We start from the raw sequence: 25,861 nt of genomic DNA, 5'->3' as shown, positions 1-25,861 counted from the left end.
CCCTCCCCTTGGCCCTCATTATATAGGTGGAACACCCAAGAGTTGGTCTACAAGTCTTCGAATAAGACCCCAAACCAAAACCTTCCATATCACATGAAACCTACCCAAGCTAGGACTCCCACTAGAGGTGGGATTCCCACCCTTCCTTGGGAGGGGGTGGCCGGCCCCCTTAGGGGAATCCACTTGGGACTCCTCCCCCCTTAGGGTTGGCCGGCCATGGTGGTGGAGTCCCTTTGGGACTCCGCCTTCCAAAGTGGTTTCTTCCGGACTTTTCTAGAACCTTCTAGAACCTTCCATAGAACCTTCCGGATCATTTTAAATCTTATAAAATGACTTCCTATATATGAATCTTATTCTCCGGACCATTCCGGAACTCCTCGTGATGTCCGGGATTTCATCCGGGACTCCGAACAAATATTCGAACTCCATTCCATATTCAAGTTCTACCATTTCAACATCCAACCTTAAATGTGTCACCCTACGGTTCGCGAACTATGCGGACATGGTTTGAGTACTCACTCCGACCAATAACCAATAGCGGGATCTGGAGATCCATAATGGCTCCCACATATTCAACGATGACTTTAGTGATCGAATGAACCATTCACATACGATACCAATTCCCTTTGTCACGCGATATTTTACTTGTTCGAGGTTTGATCATCGGTATCACTCTATACCTTGTTCAACCTCGTCTCCTGACAAGTACTCTTTACTCGTACTGTGGTATGTGGTCTCTTATGAACTCATTCATATGCTTGCAAGACATTAGACGACATTCCACCGAGAGGGCCCAGAGTATATCTATCCGTCATCGGGATGGACAAATCCCACTGTTGATCCATATGCCTCAACTCATACTTTCCGGATACTTAATCCCACCTTTATAACCACCTATTTACGCAGTGGCGTTTGATGTAATCAAAGTACCTTTCCGGTATAAGTGATTTACATGATCTCATGGTCATAAGGACTAGGTAACTATGTATCGAAAGCTTATAGCAAATAACTTAATGACGTGATCTTATGCTACGCTTAATTGGGTGTGTCCATTACATCATTCATACAATGATATAACCTTGTTATTAATAACATCCAATGTTCATGATTATGAAACTAATCATCCATTAATCAACAAGCTAGTTAAGAGGCATACTAGGGACTCTTTGTTCTTTACATATCACACATGTATCAATGTTTCGGTTAATACAATTATAGCATGGTATATAAACATTTATCATAAACATAAAGATATATAATAACCACTTTTATTATTGCCTCTTGGGCATATCTCCTTCAGTCTCCCACTTGCACTAGAGTCAATAATCTAGATTACATTGTAAGGTACCTAACACCCATGGCATTCTGGTGTTGGTCATGCTTTGCCCTAGGGAGAGCTTTAGTCAACGGATCTGCTACATTCAGATCAGTGTGTACTTTGCAAATCTTTACTTCTCCATCTTCTATGTACTCGCGAATCGAGTGGTAACGCAGCTTGATATGCTTCAGCCTCTTGTGTGACCTTGGTTCTTGTGCATTGGCGATGGCACCCATGTTGTCACCGTAGATGACTAGTGGGTCCAATGCACTAGGAACCACACCGAGCTCTACAATGAACCTCTTCATCCATACCGCTTCTGATGAAGCCTCTGAAGCCGCTATGTACTCTGATTCTGTTGAAGACTTCGCCACCGTGCCTTTGCTTCGAGCTTGCCCAGCTTACTGCAACACCATTCAATATAAACACGTACCCAGACTGTGACTTAGAGTCATCAGGATCAGTGTTCCAACTTGCATCGGTGTAACCGCTTACAACGAGCTCTTGGTCACCTCCATAACAAAGAAACATATCCTTAGTTCTTTTCAAGTACTTCAGGATATTCTTGACCGTTGTCCAGTGTTCCATTCCTGGATCACTTTGATATCTGCTAGTCAAACTAACAGCATGTGCTATATCTGGTCTAGTACATAGCATGGCATACATGATAGATCCTACTGCCGAGGCATAGGGGATATTACTCATCCTTTCTCTTTCTTCTGCCGTAGCCGGTCCTTGAGTCTTACTCAACACCTTGCCTGGTAACATAGGTAAGAACCCTTTCTTACTTTCGTCCATTCTAAACTTCTTTAGAATCTTGTCCAGGTATGTACTCTGTGATAGCCCTATTAGGCGTCTTGATCTATCTCTATAAATCTTGATGCCTAATATATACGATGCTTCACCAAGGTCTTTCATTGAAAAACTATTATTCAAATAACCTTTTACACTGCTTAATAGTTCTATATCATTCCCAATCAATAATATGTCATCTACATATAATATCAGGAATGCTACAGAGCTCCCACTCACTTTCTTGTAAATACAGGCCTCTCCATGACCTTTGTATAAACCCGAAGTCTTTGATCACCTTATCAAAGCGTCGGTTCCAACTTCTTGATGCTTGCTTCAGTCCATAGATTGAACGCTGAAGTTTGCATACTTTGTCAGCATTTTTAGGATCGACAAAACCTATGGGTTGTACCATATACAACTCTTCCTCAATGTCTCCATTAAGGAACGCCGTTTTGACATCCATCTGCCAAATCTCATAATCGAAAAATGCAGCTATTGCTAACAAAATCCTCACAGATTTTAGCTTCACTACAGGTGAGAAAGTCTCATCGTAGTTAACTCCTTTAATTTGTTGGAAACCCTTTGCGACAAGTCGAGCTTTATAGACAGTAATATTACCATCAGCATCTGTTTTTCTCTTGAAGATCCATTTATTCTCGACAGCCTTGCGGCTATCAGGTAAGTCTACCAAAGTCCATACTTTGTTATCATACATGGATCCCATTTCGGATTTCATGGCTTCTTGCCATTTGTTGGAATCTGGGCTCATCATCGCTTCTTCATACGTCGCAGGGTCCTCATCATTGTTGTCCACAATCATGACATTTAGCCCCGGATCATACCACTCCGGAGTGGCACGTTCCCTTGTCGATCTGCGAGGTTCAGTAGTTTCCTCGTTCGAAGTTTCATGATCATTATCATTAGCTTCCTCTGTTGCCGGTGTAGGCGGTACAGGTACAACTTCCGGTACTGCGCTACTCTGATCAACGAGTATAGATTCATCAATCTCATTGAGTTCTACTTTTCTTCCAGTCACTTCTTTAGTGAGAAATTCTTTCTCAAGAAAGGTTCCGTTCTTAGCAACAAAGATTTTGCCTTCGGATCTGTGATAGAAAGTGTACCCTATAGTTTCCTTAGGGTATCCTATGAAGACGCATTTCTCCGCTTTGGGTTCTAGCTTGTCCGGTTGTAACTTCTTTACATAGGCTTCGCAACCCCAAACTTTAAGGAACGACAGCTTAGGTTTCTTGTTAAACCATAATTCATACGGTGTCGTTTCTATGGATTTTGATGGTGCTCTATTTAAAGTGAATGCGGCTGTCTCTAATGCATAACTCTAAAATGATAACGGCAAATCAGTAAGAGACATCATAGAACGAACCATATCTAAGAGAGTTCGATTATGACGTTCGGACACACCGTTTCGTTGTGGTGTTCCCGGCGGTGTCAATTGTGAAAGTATTCCGCATTTCTTTAAATGCATGCCAAACTCATAACTCAGATATTCACCTCCGCGATCAGATCGTAGAAATTTAATCTTCTTGTTACGTTGATTTTCTACTTCACTTTGGAATTCCTTAAACTTCTCGAAAGTTTCGGATTTATGTTTCATGAAATAGATATACCCATATCTACTCAGATCATCTGTGAAGGTTAGAACATAACGATAACCACCGCGCGATGCTACACTCATTGGTCCGCACACATCGGTATGTATGATTTCCAATAAGTCAGTAGCTCGCTCCATCATACCAGAAAATGGAGTCTTAGTCATTTTTCCCATTAGACATGCTTCGCATCTATCAAGTGACTCAAAGTCAAGTGATTCAAGTAATCCATTGGTATGGAGTTTCTTCATGCGTTTCACTCCAATATGACCAAGACGACAGTGCCACATATAAGTAGAATTATCATTCAATTTAATTCGCTTAGCATCAATGTTATGTATATGCGTATCACTACTATCGAGATCTAACAGAAATAAGCCATTCTTTTCAGGTGCTCGACCATAAAAGATATTATTCATAAAAATAGAACAACCATTATTCTCAGACTTGAATGAATAACCGTCTTGCATTAAACAAGATCCAGATATAATGTTCATGCTCAACGCGGGTACAAAATAACAATTATTTAGGCTTAAAACTAATCCCGAAGGTAGATGTAGAGGAAGTGTGCCGACAACGATCACATTGACTTTGGATCCGTTTCGAACGCGCATCGTCACTTCATCTTTCAGTAGTCTTCGTTTATTCTTTAGTTCCTGTTTCGAGTTACAAATATGAGCAACCGAACCAGTATCAAATACCCAGGTACTAGAACGAGAACCAGTGAGATAAACATCTATAACATGTATATCAGATATACCTTCTTTCTTCTTCTTGACAAGGCCGCTCTTCAGATCAGCCAGATACTTGGAGCAATTACGCTTCCAATGTCCCTTCTCCTTGCAGTAATAGCACTCAGCATCAGGCTTAGGGCCGTTCTTAGGTTTCATAGGAGGCGTGGCAGCTTTCTTGCCACCCTTCTTAAATTTTCCCTTAGACTTGCCCTGTTTCTTGAAACTGATGGTCTTGTTGACCATCAACACTTGGTGCTCTTTCTTGATCTCAATCTCAGCAGCTTTTAGCATGCCAAAGAGTTCAGGTAACTCCTTGTTCATGTTCTGCATATTGTAATTCATCACAAAGTTCTTGTAACTTGGTGGCAGTGATTGAAGGACACGATTAATCCCCAGTCTATTAGGAATCACTATTCCCAAGTCACTGAGTTTCTTCGCATGCCCGGTCATAACGAGCATGTGCTCACTAACGGAGCTGCCTTCTTCCATCATGCAGCTGAAGAAGTGTTTCGATGCTTCATAGCATTCCACGGCCGCATGAGTCTCAAATATAGCTTTCAGCTCATTGACCAACTCATGAGGATCGTGGTGCTCAAAACATTTTTGAAGATCGGCTTCCAGACTGCACAAGAGGGCACACTGAACTTGAGAGTATCGAGTTTTCCGAGTCGCGTAAACATTCTTTACTTCATCGGTTTCAGTTTCTGCAGTAGGGTCACCTAGCGGTGCATCAAGCACAAATTGCAGATTTCCGCCAGCGAGGAAGATCCTCACATGATGGAACCGGTCGGTGAAGTTGCTACCGTTGCTCTTAAGCTTTTCTTTCTCTAGGAACTGGTTAAAATTGATTGGGGACGCCATCTCTACAACATATATTTGCAAAAGTTTAGACTAAGTTTATGACAAATTGAGTTCAAATTTTAATTCAACATAATTAAAAATCTAGGTGAACTCCCACTCAAAACAATATCCCTCGCATTGTCTTAGTGATCACACGAACCAAATCCACCACACCTAAGTCCGATTCATGCTCATCATATCAACCATATGATTCATGCTCAAAGTGTTCATCATATCAACCATATGATTCATGCTCTACCTTTCGGTATCACGTGTTCCGAGACCATGTCTGTACATGCTAGGCTCGTCAAGGCCACCTTAGTATCCGCATGTGCAAAACTGTCTTGCACCCATTGTATGCACTTGTTGATTCTATCACACCCGATCATCACGAGATGCTTCGAAACGACAAGTCTTGGCAACGGTGCTACTAAGGATGAACACTTTATTATCTTGAGATTTTAGTGAGGGATCATCTTATAATGCTACCGTCGCGATCTAAGCAAAATAAGATGCATAAAAGGATTAACATCACATGCAGTTCATATGTGATATGATATGGCCCTTTTGTCTTTGCGCCTTTGATCTTCATCTCCAAAGCACGGACATGATCTCCATCATCTTCGGGCATGATCTCCATCATCGTCGGTGTAGCGTCAAGGTCAATGGCGCCGTCTTCATGATTGTCCTCCATGTAGCAACTATTACAACTACTTTGAAATACTACTCAACATGAAATTTAAAGACAACCATAAGGCTCCTGCCGGTTGCCACAATACAATAATGATCATCTCATACATATTCATCATCACATTATGGCCATATCACATCACCAAACCCTGCAAAAACAAGTTAGACGTCTCTAATTTGGTTTGCATATTTTACGTGGTTTAGGGTTTTCGAGAGAGATATAATCTACCTACGAACATGAACCACAACGTTGATACTAATGTTGTCAATAGAAGAGTAAATTGAATCTTCACTATAGTAGGAGAGACAGACACCCGCAAAGCCTCTTATGCAATACAAGTTGCATGTCGAACGAGGAACAAGTCTCATGAACGCGGTCATGTAAAGTTAGTCCGAGCCGCTTCATCCCACTATGCCACAAAGATGCAAAGTACTCAAACTAAAGACAACGAGAGCATCAACGCCCACAAAACCATTGTGTTCTACTCGTGCAACCATCTATGCATAGACACGGCTCTGATACCACTGTAGGGATTCGTTGCAAAGAAAACAAAAAATTTCCTACCGCGAACACGCAATCCAAGCCAAGATGCAATCTAGAAAACGGTAGCAAAGAGGGGATTATCGAGACTCACCCTTGAAGAGATTCCAAAGCCTACAAGATGAGGCTCTTGTTGCTGCGGTAGACGTTCACTTGCCGCTTGCAAAAGCGCATAGAAGATCTTGATCACGGCGCCACGAACGGGCAGCACCTCCGTACTCGGTCACACGTTCGGTTGTTGATGAAGACGACGTCCACCTCCCCGTTCCAGCGGGCAGCGGAAGTAGTAGCTCCTCTTGAATCCGGCAGCACGACGGCGTGGTGGCGGTGGTGGTGGAATTCTCCGGCGGAGCTTCGCTAAGCGTGCGGGAGAGAAGGAGGAGTGGGGCGGCTAGGGTTTGGGGAGAGGGGGGCGCCGGCCACTTGAGGGGTGCGGCCACCTTGTGGTGTTGGGGTGGCCGGCCCCCTCCCCTTGGCCCTCATTATATAGGTGGAACACCCAAGAGTTGGTCTACAAGTCTTCGAATAAGACCCCAAACCAAAACCTTCCATATCACATGAAACCTACCCAAGCTAGGACTCCCACTAGAGGTGGGATTCCCACCCTTCCTTGGGAGGGGGTGGCCGGCCCCCTTAGGGGAGTCCACTTGGGACTCCTCCCCCCTTAGGGTTGGCCGGCCATGGTGGTGGAGTCCCTTTGGGACTCCACCTTCCAAAGTGGTTTCTTCCGGACTTTTCTAGAACCTTCTAGAACCTTCCATAGAACCTTCTGGATCATTTTAAATCTTATAAAATGACTTCCTATATATGAATCTTATTCTCCGGACCATTCCGGAACTCCTCGTGATGTCCGGGATTTCATCCGGGACTTCGAACAAATATTCGAACTCCATTCCATATTCAAGTTCTACCATTTCAACATCCAACCTTAAGTGTGTCACCCTACGGTTCGCGAACTATGCAGACATGGTTTGAGTACTCACTCCGACCAATAACCAATAGCGGGATCTGCAGATCCATAATGGCTCCCACATATTCAATGATGACTTTAGTGATCGAATGAACCATTCACATACGATACCAATTCCCTTTGTCACGCGATATTTTACTTGTCCGAGGTTTGATCATCGGTATCACTCTATACCTTGTTCAACCTCGTCTCCTGACAAGTACTCTTTACTCGTACCGTGGTATGTGGTCTCTTATGAACTCATTCATATGCTTGCAAGACATTAGACGACATTCCACCGAGAGGGCCCAGAGTATATCTATCTGTCATCGGGATGGACAAATCCCACTGTTGATCCATATGCCTCAACTCATACTTTCCGGATACTTAATCCCACCTTTATAACCACCCATTTACGCAGTGGCATTTGATGTAATCAAAGTACCTTTCCGGTATAAGTGATTTACATGATCTCATGGTCATAAGGACTAGGTAACTATGTATCGAAAGCTTATAGCAAATAACTTAATGACATGATCTTATGCTACGCTTAATTGGGTGTGTCCATTACATCATTCATACAATGATATAACCTTGTTATTAATAACATCCAATGTTCATGATTATGAAACTAATCATCCATTAATCAACAAGCTAGTTAAGAGGCATACTAGGGACTCTTTGTTCTTTACATATCACACATGTATCAATGTTTCGGTTAATACAATTATAGCATGGTATATAAACATTTATCATAAACATAAAGATATATAATAACCACTTTTATTATTGCCTCTTGGGCATATCTCCTTCACTAGGTGCCGGTGTGGTACTTAACTCACCTAAGGGAGATCATCTCCGGTATGTTTTGCAAGTACATTTCAGGGCATCAAACAATGTTGCTGAGTACGAGGCTCTGATCCATGGGCTCAAGGTCGCAAAAGAAATTGGTGCGCACCGGATCATTTGCTACGGTGACTCAGATCTTGTGGTGCAGCAGTGTTCCGGAGATTGGGACGCAAAAGATGCCAACATGGCTTCGTACCGGTTTCACGTGCAAAAGATTGCCGGCTTCTTCGAAGGTTGTGAGTTTCACCATGTGCCACGAGCGGAAAATGAAGCTGCGGATGCTTTGTCCAAGCTGGGCTCATCTAGGCAAGAAATTCCTCCCGGAATAGCCTTGGCACACTTAAGAGTAGCATCGATCAAACCAAGCCCGGAATCGGAATCAATTTTTGTACCGGAATCACATGTGGTACCCATGGATATCGATGAAGGGAACCCGGGGACTGTTCCGGCAAACTCGGGGACTGTTCCAGCAAACTCGGGGGCTGTACCGATAAGCTCGGGGACTGTTCCGGTAAGCTCGGGGACTACTACGTCCATGCCGGAAGAAACAATGCTGGTGGATAACATGGAGATAGACGTACCGGTGTTCCTGGTTCGAGAAGCACCATCTTGGGTTAAACCTATTAAGGAATTCCTGATCAACGGCACTTTGCCGGTTGACGAAAATGAGTCCAGAAGGATCCAGAGGAGGTCCAAAGCATATACCATCATCAATGGTGAGGTGTACAAAAGAAGTGTTACCGGTGTCCTTCAAAGATGTGTGGAACCGGAAGAGGGAAAAGAAATGCTTGAGGAGATTCACCAAGGAGAATGTGGGCATCACACTTCATCAAGGGCGCTAGTTGCAAAAGTATTCCGGCATGGGTTCTATTGGCCCACTGCTTTGGAAAATGCTGAGGATTTGGTAAGAAAGTGCAACGGGTGCCAGAGGTACGCCAAGCAAAATCATACCCCAGCATCTGGTTTAAAAACCATACCGCTAACTTGGCCGTTTGCTGTTTGGTGCCTTGACATGGTTGGCCCATTCAAAACCGCAAGGGGAAATATGACCCACATCCTGGTTATGGTGGACAAATTCACCAAGTGGCTAGAAGTGAAACCTATCGTAAAGTGTGATGGGCGCACAGCGGTGAAGTTCTTAAAAGATGTTATCTTGCGGTATGGCTACCCGCATAGCATTATCACTGACAATGGAACCAACTTTGCTCAAGGTGAGTTCAAAAGATTTTGTGAGGATAACAATATCCAGTTGGATTTGTGCTCAGTGGCACACCCACAAGGCAATGGCCAGGTGGAAAGAACAAATGCTTTGGTACTTTCCGGTATCAAACCGAGACTCATCGAGGCGGTGGAAAAGTCACCGGGGTGTTGGCTCGATGAGCTACCATCAGTGCTGTGGAGCATAAGAACAACTCCAAACCGGTCCACCGGGTACACTCCATTCTTTATGGTTTACGGAGCAGAAGCGGTCATACCAATCGACATTCTCCATGACTCACCAAGAGTGCAGCTCTATACCGAACAAGAGGTAAAAGAGGCCAGAGAAAACGATGTGGACTTGCTAGAAGAAGCAAGAGAGTTGGCATTGGCAAGAACAGCCATTTACCAGCAAAACCTCAGACGCTATCATAGCCGGAAGGTTAACCCGAGAGTATTCCGGGAAGGAGATCTGGTGTTGCGCCTAGTGCAGCGCACTGAAGGCCGGCACAAACTTTCACCCCCATGGGAGGGACCCTTCATTGTGAGCAAAGCTCTCCACAATGATGCCTATTACCTAATTGATGCACAGGAATGGAAAAAAGGAAAGGCGGATAGGTCCGGAGAGGAGACCAAGCGTCCATGGAACGTAGCTCTGTTATGTCCCTTCTACTCTTGAAGTTGTGATGTAAGAAGTTCCTTTTTTGTACCTTATATGCTATGAATAAAAGATGTCGGGACCTCGAATGAATCTCGGGGACTACCCCTACTAAAGTGGCATGCAATATGTTTATTTTTTCAGTTTACCGGTTGATTGTGAACATTTTTTCTTCCCGGTTTAGTAACGTGCTAAACCTACCGGAGTCTTCGACTCTGCTGCTATCCGCAACCCGGCTTCATGGCAAGCAAGATAAACCGGTAGGGATTAAGCACGTGAACTGCGAAAAGAGAGAGTGGGAACGAACAATCCGGAAAAGTTTAACTAACCCCGGTTAAACCGGTTTTTTGTGAAAATTTGAGTTATTTCTAAGTTCAAGAAAGTGCTTGCTTGGTAAAAGAACTTTGTGCTCATACGCCAAAGAACGCCCAGAGAAGGTAGGCAGAGCCAAAGCAAAAGAGCCAAGTGTGCATCGGATTGAATGCGGAAACAATTCCGGAATCTTTGCAGTGCAGGATAAAAGCAAATAAAGAGAAAAATGCTAAGACGATAGACAAACACAAGTTAATAGGCTACCGGTATAGCATACCGGCATACGTCGTTGTAGCACAACCAAAAGGACAGTTAAGTTTTATATTACATCATGAACCCCGGCATACCGGGGTAGAATTTGACGAGCATTGTTTTAAGTCAAGCAGGGCACAACCAAACAAGGTAAACATGTTCAGGCAACAGGAGCATCAGAAGGAGCATCACCGGCGTTAGGGCCTTCCGGAGGCGCGTCACCAGCTTCAGCATCTTCTTCCTCATCCTCTCCTTTGTCGTCGCTGAGGTAGTCCTTGACGTCGGGAGGAGGGGGGATGAAGGTGCGCATCGCGGCGTACTCCGCGAGCCGGTAGGCTCGATCCTGCCGCTTCGCGGTGAGGACCGGATCCAGGTCAGTCGGAGCGTTCTCGCGCACGCCAGTGAGGGCGTCCAGGTCCAAGTCCGGATACCAGGAACAGGCGACGCGTAGCGCCGCATTTGCTCCGGCACGAGCCGCTGAGCATTGCCACTCGCGGATTCGCCGGCCGGCACCCTTCAACGCCTCAGAGGTAAAAGTCAAGCTGGTCGGCACCTCCTGCTCAGGCCACAACACCTTGTAGAGGTGGATCGCCACTTCGGGGATGTCGGAGAGGTTCCGGTCCACAACGCGCATATGGGAGACCCGCGCATTCAGCGCGACCAAGTGGTCATAGGGGTCCCAGGGCGCATCCAGGTTCTGGTACGCTTGCGCGACCCGGCGCTCCGCTACCTTCTTTTGCGCGAATGCCTGCGAATCCGGAAAGAGCCCTGCAAGACAAAGGAAAAAAGATAAGGACATGCTACCGGAAGATGTAAGCTTATAAGCAGAAACCGGAAAAGGAAAAAAGAAAAACTTACGGAAGGCAAGCTGGTCGGTTTGCATGACCAGAAGGTCATACTCCTTCTGCTCCCCTTCCAAGCGTGCGGCCTGCTCCTCGGCTGCTTTCCGCGCCTTGGCTCCCTCCTCCAGCTCCGCCCGCAGCACCACGGTGGAGTTGTTGGCATCCTCCAAGGTTTCGTTCAGCTTGGCCTCAGCGGTGGCTTGGGCGGCCTTCATCTCCTCATTGTGCTTGAGCCCGAGCTGGATCAGCTGGTCCTTCAGCCCCTTGGAGTAGGTATCCTGGGCGTCCAGAGCCTCGCGGTGCTGCCGGATGAGTTGCTCCTTTTCATCTAGAACCCGGAAAGAAGGTGTTAACAAAATTGCGGCTGGTAAAATGAGGAAGAAACAAAGTAACCGAAAAAGAAGGAGCAGTACCTTGGAGGGCAGCGAGCTGAGTCTTGAGTGCTTCGATGGAAGCTTCCGAGATAGCTGTTAAGCAGAAAGTTATAAGTGCTAAGAAAGAAAACTTTCCGGTAAGAAGATACCGGGGGCACAGAAGATTACCTTGGCACTTGCTGTGCGCTTCAGCAAGGTCCCGGTGCTCCCAAAGAAGCTCCTCAAAGAGGTGCTTCCGAGCGTCGACAATGCTCTGTTCAAGAGAGGATGTTAGAAAAAAGAAGTAGTTTTCTCTGTGTTTTTACCGAAGTTTCGCGCTAAGAGCTAGGCTCTCAACCCGAAACTCGGGGACTGGCTATGCCAGTTTTTTGAGTTTTTACCTAAGTTTCGCGCTAAGAGCTATGCTCTCAACAAGAAACTCGGGGACTGGGAAGATAGACAAGGTCCGGAAAGAAAGAAACCGGCATAAATTGAAAAATCGAAAAGAGTTTGGTGAAACTTACCATCATGTTGTTGGTGGCATCATACCACGCGCTATCCAGCTCCTTCACTGCGCGCCGCTGATGTCTACGGGAGCTTCTATTCTTGTAGACAGTGTTGGGCCTCCAAGAGCAGAGGTTTGTAGAACAGCAGCAAGTTTTCCTTAAGTGGATCACCCAAGGTTTATCGATCTCAGGGAGGAAGAGGTCAAAGATATCCCTCTCATGCAACCCTGCAACCACAAAGCAAGAAGTCTCTTGTGTCCCCAACACACCTAATAGGTGCACTAGTTCGGCGAAGAGATAGTGAAATACAGGTGGTATGAATAAATATGAGCAATAGTAACGGTGCCAGAAAAGTGCTTGCTGGCGTGTGGTTGATGGTGGTAATATTGCGGACAGTACAAATGCAGTAAAACAGTAAACAAGCAGCGATAGCAGTATTTAGGAACAAGGCCTAGGGATCATACTTTCACTAGTGGACACTCTCAACATTGATCACATAACAGAATAAATAGATAGATGCTAGACTCTACACCCTCTTGTTGGATGATGAACACCACTAACTGTGTAGGATTACACGAACCCTCAATGCCGGAGTTAACAAGCTCCACAATATTCGATATTCATATTTAAATAACCTTAGAGTGCACGACAGATCAACATAACCAAACCAAGTACTAACATAGCATGCACACTGTCACCTTCACGCTACGAAAGGAGGCATAGATCACATCAATACCATCATAGCAATAGTTAACTACATAATCTACAAGAGATCACAATCATAGCCTACGCCAAGTACTAACACGATGCACACACTGTCACCATTACACCGTGCAGGAGGAATAAACTACTTTAATAACATCACTAGAGTAGCACATAGATAAATTGTGATACAAAACACATTGCAATCATAAAGAGATATAAATAAGCACCTCACTATGCCATTCATAACAGTGAATAAGTATTCTGTGAAATATAGCCTAAGAGACCCACACGGTGCACACACTGTCACCTTTACACACGTGGGACAAGGAGTCTCCGGAGATCACATAAGTAAAATTCACTTGACTAGCATAATGACATCTAGATTACAAACATCATCATATGAATCTCAATCATGTAAGGCAGCTCATGAGATTATTGTATTGAAGTACATAGGAGAGAGATTAACCTCATAGCTACCGGTACAGCCCTGAGACTCGATGGAGAACTAATCCCTTCTCATGGGAGACAGCAGCGTTGATGAAGATGGCGGTGGTGTCGATGGAGGAGCCTTCCGGGGGCACTTCCCCTCCCGGCGGCGTGCCGGAACAGAGACTCCTGTCCCCCAGATCTTGGCTTCGCGATGGCGGCGGCTCTGGAAGGTTTCTCGTACCGTGGCTTTTTCGTCTCGAGGTTTTAGGTCGAGGGGCTTCTTATAGGCGAAGAGGCGGCGTCAGAAGGTCAACGAGGCGACGACACCATAGGGGGGGCGCGGGCCACCCCCAGGCCGCGCCGGCCTATGGTCTGGTGGGCCTGTGGCCCCCCTCTGGCGACTCTCGGGTGTTCTGGATGCTTCCGGGGATTCTAAGATCTTCGGCGTTGATTTCGTCCGATTCCGAGAATATTTCCTTACAAGGATTTCTGAAACCAAAAACAGCAGAAAACAGCAACTGGCCCTTCGGCATCTCGTCAATAGGTTAGTTCCGGAAAACGCATAAATATGACATCAAGTATGCATAAAACATGTAGATATCATCAATAATGTGGCATGGAACATAAGAAATTATCGATACGTCGGAGACGTATCAGCATCCCCAAGCTTAGTTTCTGCTCGTCCCGAGCAGGTAAACGATAACAAAGATAATTTCTGGAGTGACATGCCATCATAACCTTGATCATACTATTGTAAGCATATGTAGTGAATGCAGCGATCAAAACAATGTAAATGACATGAGTAAACAATTGAATCATATAGCAAAGACTTTTCATGAATAGTACTTTCAAGACAAGCATCAATAAGTCTTGCATAAGAGTTAACTCATAAAGCAATAATTCAAAGTAAAGGTATTGAAACAACACAAAGGAAGATTAAGTTTCAGTGGTTGCTTTCAACTTGTAACATGTATATCTCATGGATATTGTCAATGCAAAGTAATATAACAAGTGCAATATGCAAGTATGTAGGAATCAATGCACAGTTCACACAAGTGTTTGCTTCTTGAGGTAGAGAGAGATAGGTGAACTGACTCAACATAAAAGTAAAAGAAAGGTCCTTCAAAGAGGAAAGCATCGATTGCTATATTTGTGCTAGAGCTTTGGTTTTGAAAACAAGAAACAATTTTGTCAACGGTAGTAATAAAGCATATGTGTTATGTAAATTATGTCTTACAAGTTGCAAGCCTCATGCATAGTATACTAATAGTGCCCGCACCTTGTCCTAATTAGCTTGGATTACCGGGATTATCGCAACGCACATGTTTTAACCAAGTGTCACAAAGGGGTACCTCTATGCCGCCTGTACAAAGGTCTAAGGAGAAAGCTCGCATCGGATTTCTCGCTATTGATTATTCTCAACTTAGACATCCATACCGAGACAACATAGACAACAGATAATGGACTCCTCTTTAATGCATAAGCATGTAGCAACAATTAATTTTCTCATATGAGATTGAGGATATATGTCCAAAACTGAAACTTCCACCATGGATCATGGCTTTAGTTAGTGGCCCAATGTTCTTCTCTAACATTATGCTATGCTCTAACCATTTTAGCGGTAAATCTCCCTTACTTCAGACAAGACGAACATGCATAGCAACTCACATGATATTCAACAAAGAGTAGTTGATGGCGTCCCCAGGAACATGGTTACCGCACAACAAGCAACTTAATAAGAGATAAAGTGCATAAGTACATATTCAATACCACAATAGTTTTTAGGCTATTTGTCCCATGAGCTATATATTGCAAAGGTAGAGGATTAGAAATTTAAAGGTAGCACTCAAGCAATTTACTTTGGAATGGCGGAGAAATACCATGTAGTAGGTAGGTATGGTGGACACAAATGGCATAGTGGTTGGCTCAAGGATTTGGATGCATGAGAAGTATTCCCTCTCGATACAAGGCTTAGGCTAGCAAGGTTTATTTGAAACAAACACAAGGATGAACCGATGCAGCAAAACTCACATAAAAGACATATTGTAAACATTATAAGACTCTACACCATCTTCCTTGTTGTTCAAACTCAATACTAGAAATTATCTAGACCTTAGAGAGACCAATTATGCAAACCAAATTTTAGCAAGCTCTATGTATTTCTTCATTAATAGGTGCAAAGTATATGATGCAAGAGCTTAAACATGAGCACAACAATTGCCAAGTATCACATTACCCAAGACATTATAGCAATTACTACATGTATCATTTTCCGTTTCCAACCATATAACAAATTAACGAAGCAGTTTCAACCTTCGCCATCAAAATTAAAAGCTAAGAACACATGTGTTCATATGAACCAGCGGAGCGTGTCTCTCTCCCACACAAGCATTTATTCAAACAAAAACAAAAACAAAAGCACACAGACGCTCCAAGTAAAGTACATAAGATGTGACCGAATAAAAATATAGTTTCAAGAGAAGGAACCTGATAATTTGTCGATGAAGAAGGGGATGCCTTGGGCATCCCCAAGCTTAGATGCTTGAGTCTTCTTGAAATATGCAGGGATGAACCACCGGGGCATCCCCAAGCTTAGAGCTTTCACTCTTCTTGATCACATTGTATCATCCTCCTCTCTTGACCCTTGAAAACTTCTTCCACACCAAACTCGAAACAAACTCATTAGAGGGTTAGTGCATAATCAAAAACTCACATGTTCAGAGGTGACACAATCATTCTTAACACTTCTGGACATTGCCCAAAGCTACAGGAAGTTAATGGAACAAAGAAATCCATTCAACATAGCAAAAGAGGCAATACGAAATAAAAGGCAGAATCTGTCAAAACAGAACAGTCCGTAAAGACGAATTTTATTGAGGCACCAGACTTGCTCAAATGAAAATGCTCAAATTGAATGAAAGTTGCGTACATATCTGAGGATCACTCACGTAAATTGGCATAATTTTCTGAGTTACCTACAGAGAATTTTGCCCAGATTCGTGACAGTAAAAAATCTGTTTCTGCGCAGTAATCCAAATCTAGTATGAACCTTACTATCAAAGACTTTACTTGGCACAACAAAACACTAAACTAAGATAAGGAGAGGTTGCTACAGTAGTAAACAACTTCCAAGGCACAAATAAAAAACAAAATTACTGTAGCAAAATAACACATGGGTTATCTCCCAAGAAGTTCTTTCTTTATAGCCGTTAAGATGGGCTCAGCAGTTTTAATGATGCACTCGCAAAGAAATAGTATTTGAAGCAAAAGAGAGCATCGAGAGGAAAATTCAAAACACATTTAAGTCTAACATGCTTCCTATGCAAGAGAATCTTGTAAATAAACAAGTTCATGAATAGCAAAGTGACAAGCACAGGAAGATAAAACAAGTGTAGCTTCAAAAATTTCAGCACATAGAGAGGTGTTTTAGTAACATGAAAATTTCTACAACCATATTTTCCTCTCTCATAATAACTTTCAGTAGCAACATGAGCAAACTCAACAATATAACTATCACATAAAGCATTCTTATCATGAGTCTCATGCATAAAATTATTACTCTCCACATAAGCATAATCAATTTTATTAGTTGTAGTGGGAGCAAATTCAACAAAGTAGCTATCATTATTATTCTCATCATCAAATATAGGAGGCATATTGTAATCATAATCAAATTTATCCTCCATAACAGGTGGCACCAAAAGACTACTATCATTATAATCATCATAAATAGGAGGCAAAGTATCATCAAAGAAAATTTTCTCCTCAATGCTTGGTGGACTAAAAAGATCATGCTCATCAAAGCCAGCTTCCCCAAGCTTAGAATTTTCCATAGCATTAGCAACAATAGTGTTCAAAGCATTCATATTAATAACATTCCCATTAGCATGCATATAAAGTTCCATGGGTTTTTTAATTCTCTCTTCAAACACATCATGTCCTAATTCAAGATAAAGTTCATAAAGATCTCTCATATTTTTGTTGTTTTCCATTATGCCTAACTAGTGTAAACAAGAAACAAAAAGATGCAATTGCAGGATCTAAAGGAAATAGCTTCGAACACACACACAATGGCGCCAAAAAAGTACTGTTACCTGGAACCGGAGTATGAGTGCCTTTTACCTTTCTTCCCCGGCAACGGCGCCAGAAAAGTGCTTGATGTCTACGGGAGCTTCTATTCTTATAGACAGTGTTGGGCCTCCAAGAGCAGAGGTTTGTAGAACAGCAGCAAGTTTCCCTTAAGTGGATCACCCAAGGTTTATCGATCTCAGGGAGGAAGAGGTCAAAGATATCCCTCTCATGCAACCCTGCAACCACAAAGCAAGAAGTCTCTTGTGTCCCCAACACACCTAATAGGTGCACTAGTTCGGCGAAGAGATAGTGAAATACAGGTGGTATGAATAAATATGAGCAATAGTAACGGTGCCAGAAAAGTGCTTGCTGGCGTGTGGTTGATGGTGGTAATATTGCGGACAGTACAAATGCAGTAAAACAGTAAACAAGCAGCGATATCAGTATTTAGGAACAAGGCCTAGGGATCATACTTTCACTAGTGGACACTCTCAACATTGATCACATAACAGAATAAATAGATAGATGCTAGACTCTACACCCTCTTGTTGGATGATGAACACCACTAACTGTGTAGGATTACACGAACCCTCAATGCCGGAGTTAACAAGCTCCACAATATTCGATGTTCATATTTAAATAACCTTAGAGTGCACGACAGATCAACATAACCAAACCAAGTACTAACATAGCATGCACACTGTCACCTTCACGCTACGAAAGGAGGCATAGATCACATCAATACCATCATAGCAATAGTTAACTACATAATCTACAAGAGATCACAATCATAGCCTACGCCAAGTACTAACACGATGCACACACTGTCACCATTACACCGTGCAGGAGGAATAAACTACTTTAATAACATCACTAGAGTAGCACATAGATAAATTGTGATACAAAACACATTGCAATCATAAAGAGATATAAATAAGCACCTCACTATGCCATTCATAACAGTGAATAAGTATTCTGTGAAATATAGCCTAAGAGACCCACACGGTGCACACACTGTCACCTTTACACACGTGGGACAAGGAGTCTCCGGAGATCACATAAGTAAAATTCACTTGACTAGCATAATGACATCTAGATTACAAGCATCATCATATGAATCTCAATCATGTAAGGCAGCTCATGAGATTATTGTATTGAAGTACATAGGAGAGAGATTAACCACATAGCTACCGGTACAGCCCCGAGCCTCGATGGAGAACTACTCCCTCCTCATGGGAGACAGCAGCGTTGATGAAGATGGCGGTGGTGTCGATGGAGGAGCCTTCCGGGGGCACTTCCCCGTCCCGGCGGCGTGCCGGAACAGAGACTCCTGTCCCCCAGATCTTGGCTTCGCGATGGCGGTGGCTCTGGAAGGTTTCTCGTACCGTGGCATTTTCGTCTCGAGGTTTTAGGTCGAGGGGCTTCTTATAGGCGAAGAGGCGGCGTCAGAAGGTCAACGTGGCGACGACACCATAGGGGGGCGCGGGCCACCCCCAGGCCGCGCCGGCCTATGGTCTGGTGGGCCTGTGGCCCCCCTCTGGCGACTCTCGGGTGTTCTGGATGCTTCCGGGGATTCTAAGATCTTCGGCGTTGATTTCGTCCGATTCCGAGAATATTTCCTTACTAGGATTTCTGAAACCAAAAACAGCAGAAAACAGCAACTGGCCCTTCGGCATCTCGTCAATAGGTTAGTTCCGGAAAACGCATAAATATGACATAAAGTATGCATAAAACATGTAGATATCATCAATAATGTGGCATGGAACATAAGAAATTATCGATACGTCGGAGATGTATCAGCCGCAGCCGCATGAAGTGCTCCTCCGAGCATCGAGGGCCAGCAGGGTCAGGCGCCGGAAGCCGGTCCTTTCCCAGGCCGCGCGTAGCTGCGGACACATCTGCAGCGTTCCACTTCTCAGCATAGGGGAGCAGATGCCCCAGCTCGCGGCCTTCGCTCTTAAACTCTGTTATCCGGCCAAGCAGGCCGGTGGCCTTCTCACCGGCTGCGACAGCAGCGCGGGTGGCGTGCAGCACCAAGGACTGCGGGCCGGCGGATGAAGTGCCGGAAGCAGTGGCCTTCCCCTTGGTGGTCTTCAGGGTTACTGGCGGCGGCGTTGGCGTGGCCTCGGCTGGCTCAGCGCTGGGAGCTTCTGGCGCTGGCGCAGGCGAGGTCTTGGGCGAGGAAGGAGCGTCAGGCGCATCCTGACCCAAGTTAGAACTTACCGGCGCGGAAGAGTCCGGCACCGGCTTAGAGGGGGAGGACCCCGTGGTCTTCTTCTTCTTCTTTTTGGGAATGGGAGGAACCAGAGGTTTCGCCCGCCCGGCAGCTTCTGCATCGGCGCCGATGTTGCTGGCGCCAACGTCTTGTTTCTCTGGAGGGGAGATGAGTTCCTCCTCCGCGCGGTGATCAGGAGGTGTAGGGGCCGCGCGCCCCCAACTTGGAGTGCCTCCCAGAGGGGAGGCAGAGGTGTTGCCGGCACCAGACGGTGCCGGGCTTGGATGAGGAGGAGGTGAGGTCCTTACGGTTCCCTCAGAGCTCTCAGTCCTTGGGCCAAGCTTGAGCGCAGGGCTGAACGAGAGAAAAAGAAAGAGTTGGAAAAAACAACCGGAAGAGAGGTTGGTAAAAACAAAACAAGCATAGAAACGAAAGCTTACCCAGAAGAGACCGGCATGGTCTTCCCCTTGTAGCGCCTCTTGCCCGCTACCTTCCCCGCAAAGGCTTCCGTCCGGAAGCGCTTGGCGGGAGGAGCTTGGCTCGAGCCGGCATCAGGTGCCGGAGCCTTGTTCTTCTGGCCCTGGGGAGCGAGCTTCTCCAGGAACTCGCGGCCGGCCTCGGCCCGGAGGGGAGCAACGTGCTCATGAACCTGCGGTTCGGTGCTGGCTGAGGGAGCATCTACAGAGGAGGAATAACAGTAAAGTATGAGAGACCAGAAAAGAGAGCTACCTCGAGCGCAGTGAGATCGTCGGTGGAACCGGGAGCTTCGGATGAGGAGTTACCGGGGCGCGAGGTGTGCGTCCGGCCCATCTTCAGATCAGTCCAATGGATGTAGGGATCTGGGTCCACCGCGTCCAGAGGGCGCTTCCGGCAAGGGCCTCGCCGATCCTCTTCGATGCGGGGGAAGCGGTCTTTGGCCTGAAAACGAATGAAAAGTGAGTTAGTCACAACGTAAAAGTTACCGGTACAACAACCCGGGTTGCACAATATCTTACTTCCTTAGTTGGAGGGTTGGTGGAGCTAAGAGGCAGGAAGCCCCACTCCCAGTCATCCGGCATGGCAGTCTGGCAGATCTGCCTAGCCTTGAGGACTATGTCCTCCTTGCTAAGAGGGAGGCCGGTGATCTTCGTAGGATCGCTGGGACCGTACATCTCGCTCATCTTATGAGCCCGACGCTTAAGAGGGAGCACCCGGCGTGAGATGAAGGTGCGGATGATGTCGCCGGAGCAAATGTTTGTCTCCTTCATCAGCTTCTCCATGAAGCGTACTACCCGGTTCGTCTCGATGTGATTCGTCCCAGGGTAGAAGCTCTAGTTGACCTTTCGGGGCGGCGCCGGATTAAAGGCCGGCAGATTGATGAGATCTGCGGCGCCGTCGTTCTTCACGTAGAAGAAGGTCCCTTGCCATAACCGGCATGACTCGAGACCAGAGAATTTAAAAAAGGGGCTCCCTTGGTGGGAGCCGATGATACAAGACCCGCATTGTACGGGGGGTTTGGGTTTAGGAATTTCCTAGCCCTGAACGGAGTTAATCCGAAGGGCAAAGAAGCGGGCAAAAGTCTCACGAGTGGGACGGATGCTGATGTACGCCTCCATGAAGGTGGCATAACAAGAAAGGTAGAAAACGGCGTTGCCGGGAAGGTGGTGTAATATCCCAGGTAAGGGGGTTACAAAAATAGAGGAAACAGATGTGTGCATTGCATTCATGCATAGAAAATCTGGGGAATTTTCGCGCTTTAAAGTAAAACAGTCACAGTAACTGAAGTTTCACTTGACCTTGGTGGAACTGAAGTAGCTCATCAAGTCAAGCGCTATAAACCTCAATGTGACTTTGTTAAAACCTTGTTTTGGGTAGAGATGATTTGATCTAAGGGGTTAGATCAAATGGAACTAATAATCAACACAACAACACTTTACTTAATGATCAACTACTTGATCTTATTAAAGATCACCACAAGATATTCCTTGACATAACATATGAACATCCATTTAATTGGAAATCAAGTAAAATTAATTGGAGAAACTATTCTTCACTTATCTTTTCCCTGTCTTAAACTAATCCATGATCCTACCATGAACCTCATGGTATTCATTTTACTTCATTCTTGGAAACAAGACATGGAGATCCAACTAAGGAATATAATTCTTCTCTATTCCAAATTATTAAGAATCAAACCTAGAGAGGTGAGAGTTCTATTATAATTATCAGAGAAGCATTAACAAACCTTGAGCTAAACCTTTGATATACATCCAAGTATTCAAATCATCATATTTAGAAAGAACCCTAGGATATTATTCAAGACAATCCCTAGAGAGAGAATCCATTTATGTGAAACATTGATATTGATGATCACATCATTCTCTATGGAACTTAATCTTAAGATGGTATTAAAAGTCCTTTCCTAGATGAGAGAGAGACCACTCATACCAATCTTAGCTTTACCTATTTAAGAATAAAGGACAACCTTTGAATTAAAGTATTAGGTTGAAAACCATTTCCCTTGGAGTGGTGAGATAACCTAATATCACATGGAATAATACCATACCCCTGAATTGACAAGGTGAGGAAGAGACTAACCCAATTAAGCTAGACAAATAAAACCTTAACATAGATACCTAAGGAGGTATTAGGAGTACACCATAAACCCTAGAATAACCATTCTTAAATGAGAAAGCTCAACCTATGGTGTTATACTCAAGATAATTGAGACAACCATAACCATGCCCATTCAAGAAACTATAAAAGATAGTATATATTTAATTGATCAAGACAACACTTGATCTTGGGAGTGAGAAACCCATTTAAGGAGAGATACCTTAGGAAGTCCAACCTTGATCATTATAAATTGTGTAATGATCATAAACCCTAAGAACTTGAAGTAAAGATATTAAGAGCAAGATGATCATATATAATATATGATCATGCTTTGGAGATATGTGAGGATAAGTTAAACTCTACTAGTATAAGTAGATCCCATTTCCACATGAAATTATAGGGAGATCACTAGTAAGAAACTCTAGACTTATATCCCAACCTTAACTTGTGAACCACTTGGTGATCATAAGTAGTATTCTACCACATCTGCATTCCACTTATTCTTCACCTAAGAAACATAAGAAAACATTAGTGTAAAACTCCATACTTAATATGGTGAGAAATCATCCATTCAAATGACCAAAGTTAACTATAAAAAGAACTATAACAACTTTAGTTACTTTAACAATAGATCAAGGATATAATAGAAAACTATTGGTATAAGATAAAACGAATTCTCAAGTCCTTAGTAATTAAAGGGAGAACATAAAATGTTAAATAAACAACCACCTTATAATGGTTAGGGAAGATTAACCCTAGCACATGCAGTATGGTGTCATCTCATCTCCCAACCTAGAATTGAACCTCAACCCTAGTTATGTATCACTATGGTGATCATAACATGAACCTAGGCATAATTGAGATGCAAACCAATGGCCATTATGTGAGTATAACGAGAACCCTAGAATTGTTCACTATTTAAAACCAATACTTAATTATGGAATATAAGATAAACCTGGTCTAAACCCTTTAGTTAAACCATGTTTGGTTCTCAACCACTTAACATTATAATCAAGACCAAACCATAATGAGGGTAATCTCTACTTTAGGTAATTCATGGTGCTATTAAAATATGATGATAATGCCAACCTTGAAATAGGATAAACCCTACAACATCTTAGAAATAATTCTTCACATAAAATCATGGTCCAATCTCTCCTCATTACCATCCATCTTAAAACCTAGCCTTAATCAAAATATATGTGAACCTTCAATATTGCTAAGTATTAGAAAACCCTAAAAATGTGCTCACCCTGCACATGTTATAAACTTCAAATCATCTAAATAGATCTAGTTCCCAAATTGAAAAGGGAATTGAAATAATTACCCCAACCCATGCTTATTTTTAATTTGGCATAAATCTCACAACAATCCCAATTTAATCAAGTAATAATTATTGTTGAGCAAAACAATTATGCTATAAGCATTATTCTCAAATCTTATGGAGACTCAGATAATTTAGAACCTGCAAGTATAACCTGAATCCAAATTTGAATTCAAACAATAAAATAGAAAACAGAAAAAGAAAAAGAAGGGAAAAACTTACCTGGACCTCACCATCCCGCAGCAGCCCAGTAACTGGCCCAGCAGCAGCCCATCAGATCGGCCTAGCCCAGCCCACTTAACCCTTCGTCTAAAAAAGATCTGGAGGCGTCGTCCTCATCCTCTCAGGGCGCCTGGACGATAGCACGACGACGTGCTCGTCTCCTCCCTCGCGCTGGCGCTCTCTCCTCGTCCGAATTCGTGACGAGGCGCATCTCCTCGCAGTATTTAAGCTCCACGATGACCCGTGGCCCTCGTTTTCTTCCTCCTCTGCTCCAATTCTTCCCCACACCGAAACCCTGGCCGCACCAGCCATTCTCGTCGCCGTCGTATGGAGTCCTCCCGAGCATCGTCGTGAAGCCCTGGAGCATCGCCTCATCCCCAGCAACCTCCTTGTCGACGAACGCTTGCCGGGAAGCCTCGAGGACCACGAATTGCGACCTCACTGCCCCGCCGGTCACCATCAACCATCGCCGTTCGCCGTCGCCATAGACCTCCCCTCGCCTCGCCGACCTCACCACTGCGTTCCTGGTGAGCTCACGAGCCTCCCAGTACCCTCACTTCGCTTGATTACGCCCTGCATCGTCGCCGCGCCGCTCGCCCGTATCCGCCGCCGCAGAACCTCGCCGTTGAACTTGCTCCGGCGACCTAATAGGGGCGGCGCTGGTACCGTTATGCTCGCGGTGAAGTGCTCGTTCAAGTGATACGAGAATCCCATTCGCGCGAGTCTTGGATCGACGGCGATCGCCGTTTCCCGCCGGCCACTGTGAGCTCATGGACATGGTTTCAATTTTGACCAATCCACGCTCACGTGGCAGTCCACGTGGACCACTGGCCCACTGGTCAGTCTCTGCGTGTAGGTTAGCCTGGGTGTGTTTAGTATTTCCTTTTCATTTTATTTCAATTCAATTATTACTGCAACTTTGAGAATTTATAGAAAAATCATATTAACTCAGAAAAATAAAAATAAGACATCAAAATTCTTATAAAAGAAAATTCTATTTAATAAAAATATAATATGAAATTTTTATTTTTAATAAAAAATTTAATTGTTTAATACTTGTTATTTTAAGCCTTTTCTTTTAATTTTAAATTCAAGTAAAATTCAATAATTAGTAAAAACTTTTCAAATTAAATAAGAACCAGTACATGAATAAAGAAAACATTAAAAGTAATTTTCTTTATTCATTATTTTGTAAATCCTTATTAAAGGGATTTAAAACCTAATTAATAATTACATTAATTATTAATTCATTGAAAATAATAAAATGCCAAATCCAATATTAATTTTATTTCAAAGTTATTAATAACTTCAACCTTAAAGTGAAGTTATTAATTCAAGAACTTTAGGGTATTTAGAAAACCCTAATTTCATAAGTAATAAAACCAGGAACTCATCATTTCATGTGAAACCCTAAACCCTAAATACATTTAGAACCTAGTTCCATTATTACATGTGAACCCTAATTTGCTTCTAACCTAAACCCAAGGTTAGAACAGATGATCATGGTACTTTATTTCAAATCATAGAGCCATCATTAGCAACTAAAAGACATACATATGTTCACATGAAATGTAGAACCCTATCACTAGCAATTTAGTATTCCATGTATGCATATCACTAAACCTAGTTGATCAAGTAGGATCAACCAAGTTTAAACCCTAGCCTCTACGGTCAAAACCATCATCCTTATTCATCCATGCTTAGCATCACACCATTGTGATGAACCCTAATAACAACTATACCAAATATTGTGCATTACCTAACCATATTCCACTAAACCCTACTAGTATTGGATATTTATCAACCATCCTATTCAGGAGCCAATTACTCCTTACTTAATAGAACCAACAAGAAACC

The 25,861-nt window shown here is 43.8% G+C and overlaps 1 protein-coding gene across 1 annotated transcript in view; it reads right to left on the bottom strand.

Moving 5' to 3' along the window:
* Positions 1-25,861, bottom strand: part of LOC127307745 (uncharacterized) — a 219,147-nt gene that overhangs the window by 56,843 nt on the left and 136,443 nt on the right. The window lies entirely within an intron of this gene.

The sequence above is a fragment of the Lolium perenne genome, chromosome 1 (genome assembly GCF_019359855.2).
Source record: "Lolium perenne isolate Kyuss_39 chromosome 1, Kyuss_2.0, whole genome shotgun sequence".
Classification (NCBI taxonomy): Eukaryota; Viridiplantae; Streptophyta; class Magnoliopsida; order Poales; family Poaceae; genus Lolium; species Lolium perenne.
The sequence above is the reverse complement of the archived record's forward strand: the minus strand, read 5'-3'. Positions and strand labels throughout refer to the sequence as shown.